We start from the raw sequence: 13,410 nt of genomic DNA, 5'->3' as shown, positions 1-13,410 counted from the left end.
AAAGAAAACTATTGAGGCTCCAGATGGATACCCGCGAGCCTCGGTCTGACCTCCTTAAATTGATTTACAATCACTCTGTGGTCAGAACTTTTCTTGTAAACATAGCAGGAGTAAATTGGCCACTAGCCCACTGAGCCTGCAGTGAAATCATGGCTTTCATTCCGCAATGCCACACGCTGCTTTCTGTAGCCAGGCACCTCCTACCGTTTGATATGTATCGAGTCTTTGAACAGAAGCAAAGTCTTTGCTTCTACAGGACTTTGAGGAGATCAGCTCAGAAACACCCACAATGAGCACAATCTCAAAGGGAAAACAACATTCATTAATTTGAAATGGCAAGTTCTGGTAAAAGGGAATTCATGTTTCCTGAACAGCTCTTCGCACTCTTGCTTTGCACTTGTAACACCCGGTTAGAGAACTGTTCCTAATCTCAACCATCCCTTACAGACTCTCTGGTGTTCCTTCTTTTCGTAGCATGATTTCCCCGCTAACATTGATTTACAATCACGCCCACTTTGCATTATTTCTGCCGTATATCAAAATTTGAAACACTCGGAACCCTCACTTAACGTCGACGTCGCATCTTTGATTTGAGCTGCTGGTCTTTCACAGCATTCGAGTGATCTGTAATAATGAGCACCCAGACCCGGGCATCTTACAGCCGTATCTCCATGTAACGGGGTTTTTTTTCTTTTTCTTTGTTACTGTGTATGTAATCAAAATGGCGTCTTTGTTTTGTTAAAAGTAGGAATGCTGGCGCCTGTGTTAATAGTAGGAATGCTAGCGTCTTTGTTATGATAAGTGCTGGAAGCTTGTTTGGGACTGTAAACTGATTGTTGGCAAGATTTTGGGGAGTCGGCGCGATGGAGTGAGAGAGAGAGGACGGGATGCTGGAAGCTGGGCGACGGTCCCCGGCCCAAGGTTTTCGGTGATGAGAGGAGACGGAGACAGAGGAGTGTGGAGCATCTGGTCGACCACCGTGGGGGTCCCAGGAGGCGGGTCGAAGAAGTCGGAGGGCATCGAATGCCAAAATACTTCTGTAATTGAGCTCCAACGATTGTGCACGAAGTGGTTTGGACTTTGATAAGTTTGGCGCCTTTTCTTTTTTTTCTCTTATTCATAGCTACGGTCAATTATGGATAACTCTGAACATCCTCTACATAGCACCATCCAGAGACAGAGAAGCAGTTTCAGCGACAGGTTACTATCGATGCAATGCTCCTCAGACAGGATGAAGAGGTCAATACTCCCCAATGCCATTAGGCTTTACAATTCAACCGCCAGGACTTAAGAACTTTTTAAAAGCTATTATTAATGCTTTTTGAGATAGTGATTTAGATGCATATCATATTTTTTACTGAGTTAAGTATTGTATGTAATTAGCTTTGCTACAACAAGTGTCTGGGACATTGGAAAAAAAAAGTTGAATTTCCCCATGGGGATGAATAAAGTATCTATCTATCTATACTGTATCGTTAGTAATCGCTTAGTTATAGTAATCTTTATAAATTGTACTCATTTAATCGCATAAGGTGTACTGTTTGTTTTTTGGGCGAGCCGGGGACATCACACAGCATCCACACCAGCTGATTACCCAGTTTGGCGGGGCCGAAGGCCGCTCCCCCTAGACTAGAACGAGTTTGAGCGATGCCTGAGGCGACCCAGGGGTTACATTGTGGGATGCTCGTCCGGGATTGATTTCTGTGGAAGCTGTGTGATCGTCCTCTTTAAATTATGTCTGCGGCGAAGAGCTGGTGTGCCTTTGTGGGTGTGCGATTGCCGATTGTCTCTGCATGTGTGTTGGGTGGGGTGGCTGCTGTTGGTAGCCTGGAGGTCGTTGTTCTAGTTCTGACTAGCGCTGACGAAAAGGTGGTGGGGCCATGGGCTGTCCACGCTGTTAAGAGTGCGAGGAAGGTCTGGTTAAATGTTTCAGCAGTGGTAGGCTCCGCCCGGTTGTTGGAATAATGTCTAGCCCTAAAGGGGCGGAGACGTGGGCGGAGCAGACCTCTCAGTTGTTGTGTGAGTGGCAGTGCTTGGCTGAGGGAAAGCGACAGGGATTGGTTGAAAGTTTGAGTAGGCGGGCTGGTAGCGTTGTTAGAACTGTCGGCCGCAATTACCTCGGCGTGACAGCTGCCAGTTCTGGGAAAGTGTGGGAAAATGCGTTTGGTTCGACTGGAAGTCAAATGCCGCAGCTGGGGGGCTTATCATATCCATGGCAGGAGATTGGTGGGAAGTTTTTAGGGTATCCCTTTTGGTTAGGAGGGCAGATAAATTGCTTGCGGAGCCAGGGGGATCTGTCAAGCGGATCAGTTTTTCCATTGATTCGAGAGGTGTCGGGAAACTTAGAGGAGGCCCAGTGGGGGAACGGCTTGGGGTCTCTGGGGGAGCACGTTCCTAGCAATGTACCAAGGAACTCCCGCAAGGAACAGACCCTATTCCTGAAGGCTTAGAGGGAACACGCAATCAGGTGTTGTTACGGATGGATGGAAGTCAAGTTAAAGCCATCCTCGGCACCAGGGCACCGGTTAAGTTGCTGTACAGTTTGTTTTATAACCGTTTTTGGAATCCTTTACCCATGACGACATTGACGGCACTGGAGATTTGGGGTACCAGTGCCGGTGATTATAAAGACGATGGTTGTTGGTCAGTGAAAATGGAGTTCTTAGGGGCAAATGTGGAGGTGACTGAGGTTTGTGAATCGTTAATGCTGATGTGTCCGGACCCTGTTGAGACGGGCAGCGTTTCAGTTCTGGAGAGAACCAATATCCTGTTGGTGCGCTTGGGGGCCTGCCCGGAGGAGGCGGGTGAGAGCTGTTTGGAGGCATTATCGATGCACCCAGAGTTTCGAGCTGCTTGTGCGGACGTGTGTAGCAGCATTGGGCCAATACCGAATTCAAACGAGAGCCGGTGGTGGTATGGCCTGGAGGAGTATCTGAGGGTGAGACCCTCTTAGTGGACGCTGCGAAATACCACCAGGGAGGGGAGTTGACTGCTGAAGACACCTCGGTGAGGCAGAGGTTGCGGCGACTGGCCCCTACAGAGTGGCAGACGTAGGCAGCGTGTGTGTGGATTATATTGGGCCGTAGAGGCGATGGCCTATCTGAGTGGTGCGAAGAGGTTTAAGGTGCTGGATCTGAGGAGTGGATGTTGCCAGATCCCGATGAGCGAGGCCGCCAAGGAGAAGACGGCGGTTAAAAGTTTCCTAGGAGTCTTTCCGGTCCGAAAAGATACCACAGGGTATCTCCGGAGCCCTTGCAACCTTCCTGCAGGGCATATGGAAGACCATGGGGTGTGGAGGCGTTTGGAATTTTGACGTATGTGGATGATCTGGTATTTGGATTTGCCTCAGGAGAATATGAAGTGAGGTCGTTGCTGGAGCGGCTGAGAACTACAGAGTTACAGTGTTTTCTGGACACGTGCCAGGGCTGGCGAAGGTCGCAGCTCGTGTCTGTCTGTCTCTACGGAATCAAGTTTGAAATGAAGACTGAGAGACCGGAGAGAGTGGTCTGGAACCATTTGAAAGACGTGCAAGTTGGAGAGAACGAAGAAAGTTGTTTGACTGAGGGCCACAGCGAACAGAGCCTGGAGAAGGGAGTTTGCGGAGGTGAAGAAATTGCGGACAAATCTCGGAAGGGGGAAGCAGTAGCTTGAAGGGAACCTGAAGATGACCATCGACAGTTCAAATGAAGTGCAAAACCTGAAGGTTGATCTGGAAGAAGTCATGAGGAGAAAAAAAAAGCTGGAGAGAAGTGCAGTGAATACTGAACTGGAGGGTGACCAATCTTTAACTGCTGCTTTTCAGGTCGGGGTGGAAGAGGCTGTTGGAGTAACTGCATTCCAGATTGAGATGGTCGGGAAGCAGGAGTCAGAACTGCTGAGCCAGGGGCCAGAGAAGATGATAATCTCAATTGCAGGAGGCTGAAGAGACTGCAGGAGCAGTGCAGGCCACGTGTTTCCGTTTGGAGAAGATCAAACAGCAGCTACCGATCGAAGAAATGAGGAAGAATACGGATTCAAAGGCTGATGTGCTGGATGTGTGGTACATGCTGCCTTTTGCTGACTTTCCCTCGATTGAGGAAGAGACCTTTGGCCCTTCTTCCACTGAGTCAGGTGTAGTGGGGAGGGTTAGCTGTGTGCAGTGTGGGGTATGAGTGAGAGATTGAAAGAGGAGTTGGTAGTGGACCCAAGGTATCCTCAGCTGTGTCCTAGCCTAAGGGTTTAGGTGAGGGGGGTACGGAGGTCTCAGAAGGGTTTGGGAACGCCCAGATAGTTGGCCTATATAGCGCCTAAGGAACAGGGCGTGAGGTTTACTGTGTGGGGAGGAGATGTCACTGCTGGTGTTTGGGTTATGGTGTGTTGGCAGGAAAGGTGACGAGTTATCTAATAGTCATGAGGACATGACTTTTATTTGGTGGGGGGAGAGTGTAACGGGGTTTTTTTTTCTTTTTCTTTGTTACTGTGTATGTAATCAAAATGGCGTCTTTGTTTTGTTACAAGTAGGAATGCTGGCGCCTGTGTTAATAGTAGGAATGCTAGCGTCTTTGTTATGATAAGTGCTGGAAGCTTGTTTGGGACTGTAAACTGATTGTTGGTGGGGATTTTGGGGAGTCGGCACGATGGAGTGAGAGAGAGAGGACGGGGTGCTGGAAGCTGGGCGACGGTACGGACCCCGAGCGGGGGGTCCCCGGCCCAAGGTTTTCGGTGATGAGAGGAGACGGAGACCGAGGAGTGTGGAGCGACTGGTCGATCACCGTGGGGGTCCCAGGAGGCGGGTCGAGAAATTCGGAGGGGATCGAATACCAGAAGACTTCAGTAATTGAGCTCCAACGGTTGTGCACGAAGTGGTTTGGACTTTGATAAGTTTGGCGCCTTTTCTTTTTTTCCCTCTTATTCATATATACTGTATCGTTAGTAATCACTTAGTTATAGTAATCTTTATAAATTGTACTCATTTAATCGCATAAGGTGTACTGTCTGTTTTTTGGGCGAGGCGGGGACATCACACAGCATCCACACCAGCTGATTACCCAGTTTGGCGGGGCCGAAGGCTGCTCCCCCTAGACGAGAACGAGCTGAGCGAGCCTGAGGCGACCTAGGGGTTACATTGTGGGTGCGATCGTCCGGGATTGATTTCTGTGGAAGCTGTGTGATCGCCCTCTTTAAATTGTGTCTGCGGCGAAGAGCTGGTGTGCCTTTGTGGGTGTGCGATTGCCGGTTATCTCTGCAAGTGTGTTGGGTGGGGTGGCTGCTGTTGGTAGCCCGGGGGTCGTTGTTCGAGTTCCGACTAGCGCTGACGAAATGGTGGTGGTACCATGGGTTGTCCGTACTGTTTGGAGAGTGAGGAGTGACAGGTTGGGATGTTTCAGCTATGGTGGGCTCCGCCCGGTTGTTGGAATAACGTCCAGCCCTAAAGGGGCGGAGACATGGGCGGAGCAGACCGCTCAGTTGTTGGGTGAGTGGCAGTGCTTGGCTGAGGGAAAGCGACAGGGATTGGTTGAAAGTTTGAGTAGGCGGGCTGGTAGCGTTGTTAGAACTGTCGGGCGCAATTATCTCGAAATGACAGCTGCCAGTTCTGGGAAAGTGTGGGAAAATGCGTGTGGTTCGACTGGAAGTCAAATGCCGCAGCTGGGGGGCTTACCATATCCGTGGCAGGAGATTGGTGGGAAGATTTTAGGGTATCCCTTTTGGTTAGGAGGGCAGATAAATTGCTTTCGGAGACAGGGGGATCTGTCAAGGGGATCAGTTGTTCCGTTGATCCGAGAGATGTCGGGAAAATTAGAGGAGGCCCAGTGGGGGAACGGCTTGGGGTCTCTGGGGGAGCACGTTCCCAGCAATGTACCAAGGAACTCCCGCAAGGAACAGACCCTATTCCTGAAGGCTTAGAGGGACCACGCACTCAGGTGTTGTTACGGATGGATGGAAGTCAAGTTAAAGCCATCCTCGGCACCGGGGCACCGGTTAAGTTGCTGTACAGTTTGTTTTATAACCGCTTTTGGAAGCCTTTACCCTTGATGACATTGACGGCACTGGAGATTTGGGGTACCAGTGACGGTGATTATAAAGACGACGGTTGTTGGTCAGTGAAAATGGAGTTCTTAGAGGCAAATGTGGAGGTGACTGAGGTTCGTGAATCGTTAATGCTGATGTGTCCGGACACTGTTGAGACGGGCAGCGTTTCGGTTATGGAGAGAACCAATATCCTGTTGGTGCGCTTGGGGGCCTGCCCGGAGGAGGCGGGTGAGAGCTGTTTGGAGGCATTATCGATGCACCCAGAGTTTCGAGCTGCTTGTGCGGACGTGTGTAGCAGCATTGGGCCAATACCGAATTCAAACGAGAGCCGGTGGTGGTATGGCCTGGAGGAATATCTGAGGGTGAGACCCTCTTAGTGGACGCTGCGAAATACCACCAGGGAGGGGAGTTGACTGCTGAAGACACCTCGGTGAGGCAGAGGTTGCGGCGACTGGCCCCTACAGAGTGGCAGACGTAGGCAGCGTGTGTGTGGATTATATTGGGCCGTAGAGGCGATGGCCTATCTGAGTGGTGCGAAGATGTTTAAGGTGCTGGATCTGAGGAGGGATGTTGCCAGATCCCAATGAGCGAGGCCGCCAAGGAGAAGACGGCGGTTAAAAGTTTCCTAGGAGTCTTTCCGGTCCGAAAAGATACCACAGGGTATCTCCGGAGCCCTTGCAAACTTCCTGCAGGGCATGTGGAAGACCATGGGGTGTGGAGGTGTTTGGAATTTTGACGTATGTGGATGATCTCCTGGTATTTGGATTTGCCTCAGGAGAATATGAAGTGAGGTCGTTGCTGGAGCGGCTGAGAACTACAGAGTTACAGTGTTTTCTGGACACGTGCCAGGGCTGGCGAAGGTCGCAGCTCGTGTCTGTCTGTCTCTACGGAATCAAGTTTGAAATGAAGACTGAGAGACCGGAGAGAGTGATCTGGAACCATTTGAAAGACTTACAAGTTGGAGAGAACGAAGAAAGTTGTTTGACTGAGGGCCACAGCGAACAGAGCCTGGAGAAGGGAGTTTGCGGAGGTGAAGAAATTGCGGACAAATCTCGGAAGGGGGAAGCGGTAGCTTGAAGGGAACCTGAAGATGACCATCGACAGTTCAAATGAAGTGCAAAACCTGAAGGTTGATCTGGAAGAAGTCATGAGGAGAAAAAAAAAAGAAGTTGGAGAGAAGTGCAGTGAATACTGAACTGGAGGGTGATCAATCTGTAACTGCTGCTTTTCAGGTCGGGGTGGAAGAAGCTGTTGGAGTAACTGCATTCCAGATTGAGATGGCCGGGATGCAGGAGTCAGAACTGCTGAGCCAGGGGCCAGAGAAGATGATAATCTCAATTGCAGGAGGCTGAAGAGACTGCAGGAGCAGTGCAGGTCACGTGTTTCCGTTTGGAGAAGATCAAACAGCAGCTACCGATCAAAGAAATGAGGATGAATACGGATTCAAAGGCTGATGGCTGGATGTGTGGTACATGCTGCCTTTTGCTGACTTTCCCTCAATTGAGGAAGAGACCTTTGGCCCTTCTTCCACTGAGTCAGGTGTAGTGGGGAGGGTTAGCTGTGTGCAGTGTGGGGTATGAGTGAGAGATTGAAAGAGGAGTTGGTAGTGGACCCAAGGTATCCCCAGCTGTGTCCTAGCCTAAGGGTTTAGGTGAGGGGGGTACGGAGGTCTCAGAAGGGTTAGGGAACGCCCAGATAGTTGGCCTATATAGCGCCTAAGGAACAGGGCGTGAGGTTTACTGTGTGGGGAGGAGATGTCACTGCTTGTGTTTGGGTTACGGTGTGTTGGCAGGAAAGGTGACGAGTTATCTAATATTCATGAGGACATGACTTTTATTTGGTGGGGGGAGAGTGTAACGGGTTTTTTTTTCTTTTTCTTTGTTACTGTGTATGTAATCAAATGGCGTCTTTGTTTTGTTACAAGTAGGAATGCTGGCGCCTGTGTTAATAGTAGGAATGCTAGTGTCTTTGTTATGATAAGTGCTGGAAGCTTGTTTGGGACTATAAACTGATTGTTGGCGGGGCTTTTGGGGAGTCGGCGCGATGGAGTGAGAGAGAGAGGACGGGGTGCTGGAAGCTGGGCGACGGTACGGACCCCGAGTGGGGGTCCCCGGCCCAAGGTTTTCGGTGATGAGAGGAGACGGAGACAGAGGAGTGTGGAGCGACTGGTCGACCACCGTGGGGGTCCCAGGAGGCGGGTCGAGGTGTTCGGAGGGGATCGAATACCAGAAGACTTCAGTAATTGAGCTCCAACGATTGTGCACGAAGTGGTTTGGACTTTGATAAGTTTGGCGCCTTTTCTTTTTTTTCTCTTATTCATATATACTGTATCGTTAGTAATCGCTTAGTTATAGTAATCTTTAAAATTGTACTCATTTAATCGCATAAGGTGTACTGTCTGTTTTTGGGCGAGGCGGGGACATCACACAGCATCCACACCAGCTGATTACCCAGTTTGGCGGGGCCGAAGGCTGCTCCCCCTAGACTAGAACGAGTTTGAGCGATGCCTGAGGTGACCCAGGGGTTACATTTGGTTTCTCTTATCAACCACGGTTTTGTCAACTGAGCTTTAGAATACTACTTCCTCTTTGTGATGCATAGAGATTTGAGGGGCGAAGAACATCTCAGACAGAACTGTAGTCAGCTCGACTTCTTCGGTCTGCAGAGAATTCAAGGGAAACCTCTTCACCCACAGAGTGGTGACTGTTTGGAACTCATTCACAGGGACAGTGAGAGGTGAACAACAGGGGAGGATTTGAAAGATCTGCTGTGGAACAGAATCAATAGCAGGGTCCAGCCGGCCTGAGTTGACTCTCTGCTGTACACTAGGTGTGTAATAAACTCACTAAGTACCGGAGACAGAGTTTAAAATAGATCTGATTTATTTCCCTCAGATCCAGAATATTAAACTCCAGTCCCATTAAAGGTGAATGTGCAGCAGAAGAAACTCCTCCCATGCCCAGTGACCAGGGTGCAGAACTGGGTGTGGTGAGCAGTAGCAATAATTGCAGAGTTCAGCACCGACAGTCACTCTCGAAATTGCATTCAGCAACAGTGATGGACAAATATCCAGCATGCAGCTTATTGAAACTTTCTCCCCTGTGTGAACCGGCAGTATGTGGTAAGTGTAACACGCTGTAAGGTTTCACTGCTAAAGTAACGGCCTCTCTGTAGTGTTTCGCTGCTAAGGTAATGGTTTCTCTGTAGCAGCAATGTTTAGGTTACGACTAGAGGAAGTTGGGTTTTCCAGTGTGGGGCTGTGCAATGACAGAAATATTCTTCTTTGTGAGTCTGGAAGAGAGATTTTCACGGTTTTTTGCTGGGGAGAGATGAGAAGACGTGAATGGAGAGAGCGGGCCCTTTTTCTTTTTTTTCAGTTTCTTTACTAACCCTATAGTCAAAGTAAGAATTATAGAGCTCAATCGTTTAATTGCATATTGTGTATCGTCGGTAATTTCAGGGTACTGATCTGTAACATGGGACACATCACACAGCATCCACCCAAATGAGATTTCTTAAGTTTGGTCGGACTGGAGGTGTGGGGTGGGGGTGGGGGGGGGGTGGCTATCACCCCGTATATTAAACTGCTCTACCCAGTGTGAAGTCGCTGGTGTCTCTGTAGTTGAGATGACCAAGTGAATCCCTTCCCACACATTGAAGCCTGAATTATTCTTCTCCGTCCAGTCTACGCCGTAGGCTCTACGTAGCCGCGTACCCGACGCTGCACCCTGGGCTGTACCGTATGCCGTAGCCTAACGCGCACATTCCTAAAAATGCAACTACGTTTCGCAGCGAGGCAGACTGCAAGAACTGTGATTGGTCCACTTGGTAGCAGCCAGTTTCCTTTTCTTTTTCAATCTTTTTATTAAGTTTCAAATTTAATAAGCATAGCAATAATATAATGATACAAAGAGATCGGGATTACATTAATGTCGGTTAACATGTAAAAGCACAGATTCCAAATGACAAATATAGTTTAACCTCCCAATCTCATAGCAACTAACCATGAAAGAGATATCATATAAGGAGAAAAAAACCGTACACTAGAAAAAAACACTAAACTAAAAAAAAACAGACAAAATTGGGCTGTCATATTACAACGGCTGAAATTATTTGGAGTTAACTCCGCTCCTCTGAACATGAACAAAAACTTATTACACAAGATTCGGAAAGGGTCAACTTACATCATATGAAAAAATTGAATAAATGGCCTCAAAGTCTCTTCAGATTCAACCGAAGGAACCACAGTACCACTCCTAATTTTTTCCAAGTTTAGACATGCTATGGTTTGGGAAAACCATTCAAATGTAGTAGGGAGATTGGAATCTTTCCATTTAAGTAAAGTAGATCTGATGGTTATTAATGTAACAAATGCAATTAGACGACAAGCTGACGAGGATAAATGACTATAGTCTATCACCGGTCCTCCAAAATTTGCGGTAATAGGATGTGGTTGTAAATCAATACACAGAACTACTGAGATAATATCTCAAAATACCCTTCCAATATTTTTTTTGAGAAGAGGACAAGACCAGAACATATGTGTGAAGGAAGCTACCTCGGAATTACATCTATCACAGACAGGATTTATATGGCAGTAAAAATGTGCTAACTTATCCTTGTACATATGAGCCCGATGAACCACCTTAAATTGCATGAAGGCATGTCTGACACACACTGAAGAGGTATTTTCTAGTTCAAGAATTTTCTCCCATTTCTGTATAGGTAAAGGTATCCCAAGTTCTCTTTCCCACTTATTCTTAATTTTATCAGAAGTATATAAGCGTATTTTCACAATTAAATCATAAATAAATGATATTAAACTCTTCTGATATGGATTTAAACTTATTTTTTTCCGTAACTTCAATTTGATGTGATATCGGAACGGAAGGTAAAATAACATTCAAAGGTTTCTAATCTGTAAATATCTGAAAAAGTGTGATCCAGGCAAATTATTTTTATTAGAAAACTGTTTAAAAGCCATAAAAGATCATCCATAAATAAATCACGAAAACATGATATTCCCTTTGTTTTCCATGAAAGAAAAGCTTGATCAATTCAAAATGGTTGAAAGAAAAAAATAGATGTCATAGAACTTGACAGTAGATATTTATTTGGTCCAAAAAATTGCCAACATTGAAACCATATTCCTATTGTATGCTTAATTATTGGAATTACCATTTGCTTATTAAATTTAGTAAGTGCAAAGGGAAGCACAACCCGTAAAATAGAAGCCAATGAAAACTTTGGTCGAGACTCCCGTTCAAGGTTCATCCAACTCTTGTGTGCAAAACGTTAAATATCGAATATTAATTCCCAATAATAAAATCTAGGATCCGGCAAAACCAAGCCGCCTTCCTTTTTTTGATTTCTGTAAATATTTCTAATATAACCTGGGATTTCTATTCTGCCATATATATGCAGAAATTTTAGAATCAATAATATATAAAAAAGTTAGAGATAAAAATTGATACCGCCTGAAATAGGTACTGATATTTAGGTAAAATAATCCTCTTAATAGCATTAATGGAACCAATCAAGGATAAGGATAATGGGGACCATTTAGTAAACAATTCTTTAGCATGATCAATTAAGGGTAAACATTAACTTTAAATAAATCGTTGTGCTTCTTAGTAATTTTAACACCCAAATAAATAAAATAATCAGCAGCAATCTAAATGGTGACTGTCTATAAATTGAGACTTGCATATTTAATGGAGAGAGCACACTTTTATTAAGATTTAGTTTATAAGCAGAAAAACTACTAAACTGAGCAAGTTGTGTTATTACTGCAGGAATGGATTTCTCTGGATTAGAAATATATAGCGAAAGGTCATCTGCATATAGTGATACTTTACGCATCCCATTCCCATGAGTAACACCAAATATACTGGGTGAATCACGAATAGCAATTGCCAAGGTCTCCAGGCTAATATCTGATAGTAAGGGGCTCAAAGGACAGCCTTGTCTAGTACCTTGGAAAAGCCTAAAGAAAGGGGATCTCTGATCATTAGTGAAACAGACGCCAAAGGTATATGATATATCAATTGGATCCAAGATATAAATTTTGGACTAAAATTAAGTTTCTCAAGAATTTTAAACAAATATTCCCATTCAAATGTATCAAACGCCTTCTCGGCATCGAGCGAGAAAACATGTTCTGGAGTCTTAGATAAAGTAGTCTATACAATGTTCATTAACCTCCAAACATTAAAATGTGTATAATAATTTTTAATAAATCCTGTCTGATGCTCGGAGACAATTTGTGGCAATATCTTCACCAATCTAATTGCTAATATTTGAGAAAGGATTTTAGATTCAACATTCACAAAGATATCACAAATCTGATGCACATTCAGTGAGATTTTTATCATTTTTAGGAATTAAATAAATAGATGCTTCATAAAATGTTTGTGGTAACTTACATACAAATAAAGCATCTTTAAAAATTTTTACCTAACCAGGGAGAAAGTAAATCGGAAAAAGATTTCAAAAATTCAGCTGTATACTCATCCCGACCACGTGCTTTACCAGAATTCAATGAATAAATTGCATTCTTTATTTCCTCTTCAGTAATGGTTGTGTCTAATACTAAACGTTCAACTGATAATATCAGAATATTTAATTTGCTTAAAAATTCATGCATTATGGTAGAATCATCAGGAAATTCTGATTGGTATAAATTGGTATAAAATTCTTGAAAAAAATTGTTAATTTCATCATGGTCAACCGTCAAAGTACCATCCGTTTATGAACCCTATTAATCTGAAGTTTTGCCAAAGCAGCTTTTAATTGGTTAGCCAATAATTTACCCAATTTATCACCAAATATATAAAATGACCCTTAGTTTTAAGTAACTGATTTTCAATCGGGGATGTTAATAACAAATGATGTTGCATCTGAAGTTCAACTCTCTCTTTATAAAGCTTCAAATTGGGAGCAATAGAATATTTTCTATCAATTTCTTTAATCTTATCAACCAATGTACGTATTTCATTATTAATTTGATTCTTCAATCCAGCAGAGTGTGAAATAATTTACCCTCGGATATATGTTTTAAAGGCATCACGTGATATCCCACTGAAAATTTCTTCCGTTGAGTTAGTTGAAAAGAAAAAGGCAATCTGTCCTTTAATGAAATTAATAAAATTTAAGCCCTGAAGTAAAATAGAGTTGAACCGCCATTGTTTAGTACCAAAGGTTACATCAGTTAACTTAACTGATAATTTCAAAGGTGCATGATCGGAAATGGCAATTGTATCATATTCACAGGCAGTGACAAATGAAACTAATCGAGAATCAATAAAGATGTAAAGGAATCTAGAGTAATTATGATATACATGAGAAAAAAGAGAACTCTTTTTCATTAGGATGTAAAAACCTCCTAATTTCTAAAATTCC

The sequence above is a fragment of the Hemitrygon akajei genome, unplaced genomic scaffold (genome assembly GCF_048418815.1).
Source record: "Hemitrygon akajei unplaced genomic scaffold, sHemAka1.3 Scf000136, whole genome shotgun sequence".
Lineage (NCBI taxonomy): Eukaryota > Metazoa > Chordata > Chondrichthyes > Myliobatiformes > Dasyatidae > Hemitrygon > Hemitrygon akajei.
This window is presented reverse-complemented; position numbering follows the sequence as displayed.